This window comes from Alexandromys fortis, unplaced genomic scaffold (assembly GCF_014885135.2).
Source record: "Alexandromys fortis isolate MF-2015 unplaced genomic scaffold, M_Fortis_MF-2015_v1.1 scaffold_27, whole genome shotgun sequence".
Classification (NCBI taxonomy): domain Eukaryota; kingdom Metazoa; phylum Chordata; class Mammalia; order Rodentia; family Cricetidae; genus Alexandromys; species Alexandromys fortis.
This window is the reverse complement of record NW_026067952.1, coordinates 2,736,551-2,749,481: the sequence shown is the minus strand read 5'-3', so window position 1 is coordinate 2,749,481 and position 12,931 is coordinate 2,736,551. Positions and strand designations below refer to the sequence as shown.

Here is a 12,931-nt window from a genome sequence, read left to right as displayed (position 1 = left end):
ACCTATGGCCTTCATAGGGACACACATGACCATGCGGTTATATCTCTATTTAAGTACTCCTTGGTTCCCAGAGGTAGGACGAGTAAGGGAATCCCAATTTCTCCTCCAGCATGGGCAGAATGCCAGTTCTTGGTCTGCAGGGCAAGTGGGAGGGTGGATTTGATCTTCCCAGTGCTGTGCTGCTAAGGGCAGTCCCTCAAAGGCAGAAGCAGAGGAACAGTCATTATCTCCATAGTCATGAGGCACAGTCAGAGTTGGAACTAGAAAGCACGCCCCGGGGGGCTTTTAGTCACTCCAGCCCCTCTGGATTCATTTTGGACTCTGCCACCTGTCTTCTGTCTCTGTGGAAGCAGGGAGAGTGGAAACTCAAACCAGCCCACCAGGACTCAGAGGCTGGCAGGAGGATGGCAGTGGCCAGCTTCCCTTTGGAAACTGGTTAGCTGTGGCCATGATGCCCTCTTGCCCCTCCCCCTGATGCCCAGACAGCACTGCCCCCGTCAAGTCGCACACACTTTTCCTCATGCTCCGCACGTAGGCTGCTGGGGAGAGCATAAATTGGATAAAAGTCCATCAAACAGCGGCAATTAAGTTATTGATTTTCGACGCTGCCTCATTAAACTGGGAGCTTCTCTCGGCCTGTCCCAGAGATGGCTCTAATTTGACATCATGTTCAATTTGACGAAAGCAGGGCTTGGGACGTGAGGCTGGACCAGTGGGGGAAGGGCCGACAGAAAGACCATGGGAACCTTTCCAGAAAAAAAATTTTAAAGGGGTGGGAGGAGGTGAGAGATCTAGAGAGAGCTTTGGGTGATCAGGACATGGCCCAAAGGGGAAGTGACTGAGGCCCTACATCTGGGTGGTGTCCTCAGCTGGATGCCCTGCTGGGGGTCTGGGTCAGACTCTCCTGAGGCTAAGCCGGGCTCTCTGGGCCAGCAGGCTGGCCTGCTGGGAGGTGAGGCCAGTTCACTGCTTGGCTAATGAGGGAGTCAGGAAGTGCTAGTGCAGCAATTCTGCCGAGCCCAGCCCGCTGCCCGCCTCTCCCGCCTCCAGCCTGGGGCCCTCCATCATTCCAGACAGACACATGTATTTATTTTTCACTCCTTTGCATTTCTCATTTTCCTCTCTGGGTTCCCCTCCCAGCTGAAGCCTCCTGAGTGGGCCCTGCAATGCGCCTCTCTTTGTCGGCTACAGCTCCCTGCCAACCACATCCAAGTTGCCCTAACAAGTCGAAGAGAGAGGACAAGCCCTTCCCGATGATGCTGATGACCATGGGTTGCCAACTCAGGGCCAAGGGCACAGTCCTGGTTACAGAGGAGTGATGCAATGACTTCCTGTTGAGCATCTAGTGCATATGGAGACACAAGCCTCTTATCCCATCTAAGTCCATATGGCATCTCAGACATGCATGACATGGTGGAGTTCGAATGCAAGACCACACTGTCAAAGCCCTTTTGAGTACTAGTGTCAACAAAGGCGCAGTGACTTTGGGGAAAGTGGTCTACTGTGCTGAGCCTTAACCATTGATGGACCTTGATGTGAGACATGCCATGAACTCCTCTGTACCGCAACACCCTCCCAAGCTCTTGAGATCTTGTTGAGAATACAAACCATTTTGTTTCAGAACCAAGGACAGCACCCAGTAGATGCTAAGACCCACAAAACTGCAGGTGGCTGTCTCAGGAGGCCACCTCAGGCTGTGAATAGTGGTGCAGCCAGGCCTCCCTCACAGAGACTGGCGAGGGATACACGAGGTGTCAGGCTTGAGATGGGTGCTTGGTAAACAGGGCTGCTGTAACCGTTCCGAGGCAGAGCCACCCTGTCTCCTCTCTGCCTGTTCGTTCCATTCCACTGACAAGTCACAATGCTGGGCTGAGTGACTCCCTGGGGACATGGCTGAGCTCACTCTCTCTTTCCCTGACTGCATCCCAGGGATTCCCTCAGGGATGCCAGCATCATTTCCCCAATCCAGGATTCTTTATGGCAGCCATTACAGTTAATGCCGATGCACGAGGATGGTGAAGGGTCAGTGATTCACCGCGGCTCCCCCAGGCCCTGACTTTCTTACACCACACCCCCTTTCCACCAGTCAAAAGTTCCCCAGAACTGGCAGACAGAAGGGTGCCAGGCTGCAGGTAACTGTAAGATCACCTTGGGGTTGTCCCTAAGGTCAATGGCCATAGCTTACAAAACACCATCATGCTTCTTCTGTCTCTCAGACCACATGTTAACTGTGGCACCAATGCAGGGGCAGCTGGGGAGCAAATCTCGCTTTCTGGATTTTGTGTAAGTGCTCACACCATGCCCCAGCATCAGACCACTGACGTGGTGTCAAATGGCCCACAGATTTCTAAAAATCAGTGTGTAGCTCTCATGAGTGGCAACCCATGGCCGTATTTGTTACTCAGCAGCAGTGGTAGCATTACACACAGAGAATATTTGCTTCATACCACCTGCTGTGCTGTGAGCTCTTTACATACATCATCACAGAGCCAGAGCCAGATCATCAACAGCATGATTCAAGCACTCAAAGGGCCGAGACGGGGAGTTACCCTGAGTCTGAGTCTGGGCCAGGCTACAGAGTGAGGTCCCATTTCAAGAAACAAGCAAACAAACAAACAAGCCCGCTTTACAGATGAGTAAACTGAGACTGAGTTGGGTGATAAAGCTCTTTGCCTCTTAGTGCCTTCGTTTCCTCATTTGGCGGCAGAATTTAAGAGTACTTTCTGCCCAATTGGGATCCTATCGAGAACGCAGATTGCCATGTTTAGCACCAAGGACAGTTCAACCCAAGTTCAACTGGCCTGCACATCCTTGAGGCAGGATTTAAACGCAGATTGGATCTATGTCCAAACTCGTGTGTTTTGCCATCCAGGTAGAAGGAAGGGATTGACAGAAGTTGAGACAAATCGGTAAACAGAAGAGAAAAGACTCTGAGGAAGCAGAAGGGAGGAAAGAGGAGAGGAAGATGGGAGTGGGATTCAGGATTTCCAAGTCAACCTGTCCCAGACAGGCCAGGCTGGGGAGACGAGAGGGCTGCTGTCCAAGGTGCTGCCTCGGTCCTCCTGCAAGAGAGCTGCTTAAGCGCCTAAGTCAAGGACTGGACTAGGAAGGGCCACCTGCCTGATTCTTGTATAAACGGTATCTCAGGGCTCAGGTATTCATGCGGAATGTTAAATATGGGAAGTCTTGTCCCTAGAGAGCACAGACTCAGCCTGGCCGCCCATTAGACTCCTCTGGGAGCTTTAAAATAAAACCGACGCTGAGCCTCATCCCTGATCAATTAAATAGGACTTTGCGGGTGGAGCCCAGGCAAGGGCATTTTTTACAAGCTCCCTGCAGGACTCAGAATGGGTGAACCATGGACCTCATCCCTGACTGAACCAGGAAGGAAACTGAGTAAGAGCAAGGCTCAATGACATCCTGAGGTCATTTCTCCAGTATACAGTAGGGAGCAAGTCCAGCCCAGACCTTCCTGGACCTGCACTGAAAGTGACATCAGAAAGAACAGCAAGTCTGCCTTGTTGTACTCCTAGGTCCTCAAAGTTCCTCCCTGCTGAGGTCAATGAGAGAAGTGGGACCTTCTAAGGGACCATGTCCCTCACACTTCCACAGAGTGTAGGTAGGCTCTGGCACCACAGCCCTGGGTCACATCCCAGTATGTCCTCACCCTTACATGCCAAGCAAGTCTTCCTTCTGTTTGGCTTGTTTCCCTCTGTGTAATTTGAGACTCTGGGGTTTAGAGGTGATGGGTTTAAGAGGCTAGTGGGCCAAATTTGTTGTGTGTGCTTCGCTGGGGCCCATTTTCTGTTCTCTGGGCAGCCAGGAGGCACTTAGGGCTATGTTCTTGGCCCCAAGTAGGAGAGCCCTGGACACCAACACCAGAGAGAGGGGACCCAACTGTGATTCATCTCTGATTTATCCCGATGGCTCTGATGTCATTCATTCTGGCTAGTCTGTTAACACAGGCTATCCATGGGATACAGGAGGCCCCACCCAGCAGGCTCCTGGAGAAGGCGGTGCTGTGTGGGGTAGAGCTGGAAGCAGCTCTCACTCCGGCTCTTCCCTAGGTACCTCACATGGCTGCAGGACCCCCACCTCAGAGGGTTCCCCTCTGTAAAGAGTCCATGATATTTTATCTCTCATGCATCCAGGTTGTGGAGACCCCTTAATGAGATTAAAGAGATTAAGTGCTTTGGCAAAGCTCAGAGTCCTCCCCTTGCTGAGGCAACCAAGTGTCATTATTATGAAGATGTTTCTAATTGTCATCTTGCAGCTTCTTCTTACCTCCTCTGCTACCCTGCTGGGCCTGGGGATACCCTGGGCTCACATTTAGCTTCTCCAACATTTATAAAAACAGAATCCCACCCCCTGCTGCTGCCAGCACCACGTGGAACGCTTTCTATGAAAATTTAAAACCCACTTGTCGAGTCCCTGGGAACACTCAGATTACACTGGAAACAAACCCCTTCTCCAACCCCGCCCTCCTGCCTCCTCTCAGCTCCCTCTCGGATCATCACTTATAATGTGGGCTGGCTGGGCTGGTCCTGACCTTGCTTCTAGCTGCCCAGCTGGGGCGCCCTAATGTGGATGAATGATCCACAGGGGATACCCGGCTTTGGCTGCAAGGCAAAGGGAGGTTGCAGCACAGAGGAGGAGGCCAGTTCAGAGACCAGCACCAGGGGAGGTGACACAGAAGAGGAGGGGCAGGAAAGTGGGTCAGGAGGGAGAGATGAGGGATGGATACTTAGGGACCAAAACTGGTACAGCTGCGGTGGCAGAAAGAGGTAGAAACAAGACACGCGGCAAGCTAGAGTCACAGAAAGAGTGAAGTGGAATAGAGGCGGCACTACACAGGAACTGGGCGGGGCAGGGGCGGCGTGATGTGATGCAAGGGACGGAAGGGTGAGGTCTCATCTTAAGAGGTGAGGGACCCACCGGGCGGTGGTGGCGCGCACCTTTCATCCCAGCACTTGGGAGGCAGAGGCAGGCAGATCTCTGTGAGTTTGAGGCCAGCCTGGTCTACAAAGCGAGTTCCAGGACAGCTAGGACTGTTTTACAGAGAAACCGTGTCTTGAAAAACCAGAGGTGAGGGACCCTTTTGCAGAGTTTTTGAACATGCTTCCCTCACCCCATCTTTCCTATGGATCCCGGTCACTGTCTTGTACATTTAGGCAAAGCTTTGTGTGTATCTAATATGGTCCCCCACCACCGCCCAAGAACTTTCCTGATACCCCACACGAAAACCCACAGGATCTTATGTCTGCTCAGCACTCAGTGAGGCTGTCTCCATGGAGTCAGTGGCCTTATTTGTTTGGGATACTGATGATGTCACTATCTGCAACAACTGTCTGGCCGGTGGCAGAAGGCAAATATGGTAAATGGGGGAGAGCAGGGGTTGACATAGAGTGTCTTCTTTTATCTCTATCCACTTCCATGTTTTGAGACAAATAATAAAGGTTCTCTCTCATGGATCCTGGAGCCTCACCAATTCAGCTAGACTAGCTGACTAGCAAGCCATCGTGTTACTTCTGTCCCTGCAGTCCCCAGGACTTGGGAGGTACAACCTTGGGCCTGGGTTTTCCATGAGCGGTGGGGATCCAAACTCAGGTGCCCATGCTTGCATTGCAAACACTTTACCGGCTGAGCCGTCTCCTCCTGTAATTCGCCTGCGTTCATTCACTCAGCACCTATAAGGCCCCAATGTGGTAGACTCCTAAGGGAAGGATGGTGGTTTTATCAGCTTTGCACTGGGTGCCGTGTTGGCCCAGGGCCTAGCACAGAGACAGTGTTCATGTTGAATGGGTTGTTCCTGTTTTATTTATTTAGCTTTAGTTTTAAATTTTATTCATTTTTCAGTCTGATTACAGGGGAAGCTCAGTTTAGGTGTTCTCTCCACTGCTGCTTAGAGTCTTAGCTGGGGTCATCCTTGAGGATTCCTGGGAAGTTCCCTAGTGCCATGTTTTTCATTAGCCCTTTAATGGCTCCCTCAATCAAGATATTGCTTTTCTTTTTCTCCCACTCTGTCCTTCCCCCCTTCTTGAGCATCCTGTTCCCTCATGTTCCCCTCTTTTCTCCCCTTCTCCCCTCCTCTCCTAATTTTCTCAGAAAGTCTTGTCTGTTTCCCCTTCCCAGGGGGATCCATGAATGTCTCTCTTAGGGTTCTCCTTGCTACCTAGCTTCTCTGGAATCATGGACTATAGGCTGGTTGTCCTTTGCTTTATGTCTAATATCCACTTATGAGTTGTCTATCTGGGTTTGGGTTACCTCACTCAGGATGGTTATGTCATCATAGAACCTTCAGCCAGCAACTGATGGAAGCAGATGCAGAGATCCACAGCTAAACACTGTGCCTAGTACTGGAGACCAGTCCAAGAGAGGGAGGAGCAATAAGATGAGCAAAGGGGTCAAGACCATAATGAGGATACCCACAAAAACAGCTGACCTATGCTAGTGAGAGCTCACTAACTCTGCACTGATAGTGGGGCAGGGGACCTGCATAGGACCAAACTAGGCCCACTGAATGTGGGAGACAGCTATGAGACTTGGGAAGACTGTGGGGCCACCGGCAGTAGGACCAGAATTTATTCCTAGTGCTTGAACTGACATCTAGAAGCACATATCTCAGTCTAGATATAGGGAGAGAGGGCCTGGGTCCTGCCTCAAAGTAAAGTATCAGACTTTGCTGACTCCCCATGGGAAGCCTGACCCGTTCTGAAAAGTGGATGCGGGTGGAGTGGTGGGGGGGAGGTAGAGCGGGAGAAGGGGAGGGAGTGGAAAGGGGGATAGCTATGTAAAATAAGAAGATTGTATTAAAAATTTCTTAATAAAAAGAGAAAAAAGTATTCATTTTTATGTGTGTGGTGCACACCGTGAGGATTCATGTGTGCCGTGGCAGGCATGCCTGTGGAGGCCAAAGGACAACTTTGTGGAGTTGGTTTTCTCCTTCTGTCTTTACAGAGCTAGAGCTCGGGTCATCAGGCCTCCTCAGCAAGCGCCTTACCTGCTGGGCCACCTTGCCAGCCTTTGAGTAACTTGTTGATGGGAGAGACGGGGGTGCATGGGCACGCTCCTCCCTGTCCAAATTACCTGGGGTCCCTGGGGGCCAACTCTGAAGGGTAGGGCTCCCCTCTGCCACCTGTCCCCACCAGAGACCTCCTGCTCCATTGTCCCTCCAGCGGGGGAGTAAGAGCTAGTGCTGTTGCTAGGCAAGAAGATGTGGCACATATAGATCTTCCTGGACTTTAATTAAAAACATCTTTAGAAGTCGTCTCTGCCGAGATCAGCGATTGATTCCTGGCTTGGGCCCGAGGGCTGCTGAGCCACACTCTCTCTGGCTGTAGATGGGACAATTGGAAACTCTCCGCCTCCTGCAAATGATCCTCTCGGGAACCACCCTGTCTCCTGCCTTCCTCTTTTCCTGTACCGCCCCCTCACGCCCCAGATTTGGGAGACAGAGCGCATGTGCGCATCATGCATACCCTTACGCTTTTATTTCCACTTTGCGGTCGGGCCTCAGGTTCCTTGGCTGCAAAATGGGGGTGTCAGCACTTAGAAGAGAGCCCACGGAGGATGAGGCGAGATGTGTGGTGTGAGAACAATTTCCGGTTGTAAAGCACCGAGAAAGGAAGGGGGCGTGTCTGTTCCCCTGAAGAAAGCAGGGGATGCTGAGTACAGAAACGAAGAGTTCTGGTTCCAAGTTCTGTCTCAGCCCCGACAACAAGCCACTTTATCTCTCACTGCATTTACTTCCTCGTCAGCAGAATGAAGACAGTAACACCTGCCCTGCTTATTCTCGGGATTGGAGGATAAAGGCAAATCGCTCTGTGAAAGCAGTGTTAGCTGATAGCTATTATTTACCGAATATCCCAAGAAGCGCTGGTTGTACTGCAAAACAGGCTCCTTCGACCCATTAGAGATGCAGCTCACAGGGGGCGGGAGCCAAGGGAATGGGACTGTAGCAGAGACCTGCAGTGTCCACACTCGATTGCACTCCAATCCCATGGTCCAGCCACCAGTTCTACTGTGCTGTACACCATATCCCCCACCCTAACCTCACAGCAGACATCACTAATCTATTGTGGCACTCCCTTCTGCTGAGCCCAAATGAAACCGTCAGACTCTCCAGTCACTACCAATTGATCCAGGTAGTTGCAGGAGAGGAAACTGCCTCATTGCTATTCTGAGATTGGGATGGTGGTGTTTGTGTCTGTACACCCTGCACACCCAGGGCAGGTGTGGAGGGGGCACCAGGAATCCAAAGTGTCGGCTTGTTTTCTATCTGTGGGTCTCGATACAAAGTAAATTCCAGCAAACATTAGCTATGTCCTTGTCCTCAGATGACTCATCACAGACTTTCGGAGTCAAGCACACTGGACGCCAAGCACAGAGCGGGTGCTAATAAACACTGGTGGGTTTCATTGTTCTTCGCATTTCCTGCAGGGCCCAGAATAAAGTAGTGCCTAATAAGCACTGATTGAATCTAGTCTTTGAGTTTTTTTTTTCTTTCTTTCTTTTTTGTTTCTTCTTTTTTTTTTCTGAGACAGAGTTTCTCTGTGTAGCCCTAGCTGTCCTGGGACTCTCTCTGTAGACCGGGGTGACCTCGCCTCTGCCTCCCGACTGCTAGGACTAAAGTTGTGTGCCGCCACCACCCAGCTGAGGCTCTGTGTTTTCAATGGTGCCAAGTGCAGTATCTTGCATACAGCTGATATCAATGACTGGCCCTGGAAGCCCATAAAGAAGAAGACACACACAGCCTCTCATTGTATCTGAGCCAGGCTGTGACACCCCAGGGGAGGCCCCGGGCCCCTACATTGAAAGACCACTGAGGTAAGCATTTCTCTGTCCAAGTCACTGCTTGCCACCTTCATGAAGCCCCAAGATTCCACCCCTTCCTCTGCTGATGCGCCTCCAGCCGGGACTCTCTGTGAGCAGGCTCAGAACCAGGTACCCCTCACGCATCTCTACCTGGGTTATGGCAAATACCCCAGTCCTAACCTGCCAGAGGATGACCTCTGTTCCAGACTCCTTCCTCCTTCCTCCTTCCACGGACGCTCCAACACTGAGCTGCTCGGAGCTCTTGCCTCTCTCCCCCACATCCAGCTGTGTGCTGACCCCCGTGGGCTCTGCCTCTGAAACACACTGGCATTCTTCCTTCCCACCACCCTTGCCACTGCCTCTCACCTGCCCAGCTAGAGCCCTCGCTCACCTCCCTCTTTCCATCCTTGCCTCTGCGGTCTGTTAACAAATAGCCAGGTCAATCTTTTAAAATAAACACCGGATCATGTCACATCTCTGTTCCCATCTCGCTCAGCTGCCACTGAAAACCTTCCAGAAACCACAAAGTCCTAAGTACTTCATCTTATGACCCTTTTCCCTGAGGAACCCAAGTACTGTCTGTCGCCTCCCCCTCTCTTCTTCCAGCAATCCTTAAATGCGATGAGGGCAGCGTGTCCCAGGGTGTTTGCACCCTTAGCTCCCTGTGCCATGTGGTGGCAGTTCACGTGTGGTACCCAACCCAGCAGCAGCTCCAGGGGACTTGTTTTCATTTCTAACAGTCAGGCTCTCTGGATGGGAAACCCTGGGGGTGTGGCTAGGGTGGAGCTCCACGGTGGAGTGCTTACCTAGCATGCATGAGCTGAGTTTGATTCCCAGCGCTGCAAAGAAGAAAGGAAGAAAGGAGCCCTGGGGGGATAGACGCAGCAGCCTGTGTTAACTAGCTCTCCAGGTAATTTGGGTACACAGCAGAGTTGGGAAACCCTGCTTCGTTCATTCAGTTCCCTTCCTTCAGTGTGTGATTCAACACTCTCATAAAAAGAGAATTCCCGGGGCTGGGGAGCTGGCTCTGTGGATGAGGCGCTTGCTGTGCAAATGTGACGACCTGAGTTCTAATCCCCAGACCCACATGAAGCTGGAGGAGATGGTGCACATTTGTAGTCCCTGTGCACGTAAAGCGGGATGGGGAGTGGAGGCAGGAGAACCATCAGAAGCCCACAAACCAGCCTGCCCGGCCATGCAGTAGCAAACAAAAGACAAGGTGGATGGCAAAGACCAACACTGAAGATGCCCTCTGACCTGTGCCCGTGCTCTGCGTCATGCACACACACTCACACACTCGAACGCGCACAGGCATACATAGACACTACAGCACACACCTGAAAAGGGGAAGAATTTCTACTAAATGCCAACTAGTTCTGTCCCTGTCACTCCCTTACCCTACTGTGTGGCCTTCTGGTGATCTTCAATTCAGGACACAGTGCCTGGCATGTGCCTGCGGTATGGCGGACCCCTGCCCCCAGTGCTCAGCAATGAACTCTGACCCCGGGAAGAGGACAGGAGCTTGCTCAAGGTTAGGGGGTGTCAGGCCAATTGTCTGCTGAGGACTCGCTTTGCTGTCCGGGCCTCAGCGTGGGCTGGCATGCCCCCCCCCGCCCCCCAAGCATGGTTCATTGGCCCCCGGCGCACTTCCCTTCTCTTTTAAGCTCTGAGTGGTTTAATTTGCAAGCACAGCTGCCTTTCATGTCGCAAGCTGCGTCCCTGCTCCCTCTGATCTCGGAAGCTGCCCCATCCACTGCCGCTTGTCAGCCCCGCCCTGCTCAGCCAGGATCAGGAGGTTCAGTTAATTGTGAGTGATTTTCAAAGCCGCCTGGAGTCTCCGTGAAGCACCCAGTGCCGGATCCGCGTCTTCAAAAAGTTACTCAAATAAATCAACTAATTTAATTCCTGCCTTTTCCCGCCCCCTCTTTGGTTCCCCAGCTTGTCCAGGGTGAGTCACCCTTTCTTCTGAGTGCTATGTGAGTTCAGGCTGGGACTCAGGCCAGGACTTCCTACACTCTGGGACCTGAGATGCACCCGTGTCCTTCTCCTGAGCTCAGTTTCCCCATCTTTGAAGCAAGATCCTCACCTCTCTGGCAGCCTGGACACTGAAGGCAGGCTCAATCGCAGCCCTCACTGGCTACAGGACCCAATGCACCTTCTCTTCCCTCTGGGCCCTGGTGTTCCCACCTGTTCAGTGGGGTGCTTGACAACTTGACAACAGACCTGGCGTGCTAATTGTCCAGGTGAGAATGAGGTGGGGATGACAGAGCCAGTGTGGCCAAGGTAGCCTGCTTCTTCTGGCTGCCCCAGCCCAGGCCTTCTCTGCAGTATGGTAGGCAGAATTTTCCTAAGGCTCCCTAGAAAGTCACTTAGTTGTATAGCGTCAGCTCTCTCCAGCTTTCTGGTCTTTTCTGTGCGTGCGTGTACATGTCAGAGAGATGGCTGAGTAAGGGAAAGTGCTGGGCAGGCAAGCCTGGTGACCTGAATTTGAGTCCTGGACCAACATAAAAGCAGGATATGGCAGCACACAGCTGTAATCCAAGCATCTTTGCAGCAAGATGGAAGGCCAAGACAGGAGAATCGACTGGAGGCTCAGGGCCAGTACGCAGCCCAGCAGTAGAAACGAGAGACCCTGCCTCAAAGCAAGGTCTGAGCTAGTGAAGTGGTATAGTAGAAAAAGATGCTTATCCTGCAGGTCTGCCCATCTGAGCTCAATCCTCAGAACCACAGTGGAAGGAAAGGCCCAACTCCCCAAAGTCTCCTGATGACCTCCACATATACCCATAGCTTGCATGCACCTGTGCATATTATATATCATATATTATAGAGGTATTCTTTTTTTTTTTTTGGTTTTTCAAAAAAAATTTCTCAGTAGCTTTGGAGCCTGTCCTAGAACTAGCTCTTGTAAACCAGGCTGGCCTCGAACTCATAGAGATCCGCCTGCCTCTGCCTCCAGAGTGCTGGGATTAAAGGGGTGCGCCACCACCGCCCGGCAAGATGTGTACATTTTTAATTAAAAAAAAACACATGCCAGTTTTGGGAAAAGGTAGACAAGACCATGTCCTCTTGGGCCCGAGATTAAACAGAAAGGGACACTGGCCCACAGAGTCAGGAAATTTAGCTGCCTCTGGCTTGCTCAAGACCTTGGACACGACACCGTTCCCTGGGTCCCAGTTTCTCTGTTTACACAGTTCCCGTCTAAGTGCTTGGCAACTCTGGAATGTCCTGGGTCTCTGCCACTGACAACCTCCATGGGTATTTTCCCATCCCAGAATTCCCTAGTGAATTGGTTTATTCGAGCGACAGTTTAAGGATCTTTGCTGTGCTTCCGAGTGAGCCCTTCCATCTTAGCACGCCCAAAACCAAACTCCCTCTTTCCTTTCATCTCCCAGAGCTGTTCTTCCAGCTCAAGAAATGGAAATTCCATCAAGTTCACCACTCAGGTCAAAATCCCCGATGTAAGCCTTGAGTTCTCCCTCTTACATCCTACATCCAATCCATTAGCAAATGCCTTCAGCCTAGCTTTCAAAACACAGGCACCAGTGACCTCATTTCTGCGTCCCTTCTAATGCCACCTTGAGTGGAGCCACCACCGTTTCTCATCTTAATAACCGCAGCATCCCTCTCTAGAGCAACCAGCTTCTGGCTTTGCCTTCCCCATACCTGTCACTTCTTCATGGAACAGTCGTGAGATCATGTTAAAAATAAGACAGACCCTGTCATTCTTCTAAAGGTCACCATGGCCTGCCTAGCATATGCAGAATAAAAGATCAAGCCCTAGCTATTATCTAGATGGCTACGTGATACTCCGGGAACATAACTCCAGGGCCTTTGCTCATTTGGCTCTCCATCCTCCCACTGTGCCCATCTTCTCACTTCACCGCTTCGGCATCACCTCTGAGAGGCCTTACCGTACCAGTCAGTCTTCTGTGTATTAGCGTTTGTCATCTCTAGCCAGAGCATGCTATGTGTGAACGTATGAACTCGTCTGTCCATACATAGCTATGCCTCCCATGCCATGACTAGCACATAGTAGGTACCCAGCAGATTTCTTTTGAATGGATATTAGATGTCAACAAACATACGGGCAGTCATAGGAACACACAGGTTTTGATGC

General features: G+C 51.5%; 1 protein-coding gene across 1 annotated transcript in view; it reads right to left on the bottom strand.

Moving 5' to 3' along the window:
- The window catches only part of Cdh22 (cadherin 22), a 122,940-nt gene that overhangs the window by 43,235 nt on the left and 66,774 nt on the right, over positions 1-12,931 (bottom strand). The gene's annotated exons all lie outside the window — the stretch shown is intronic.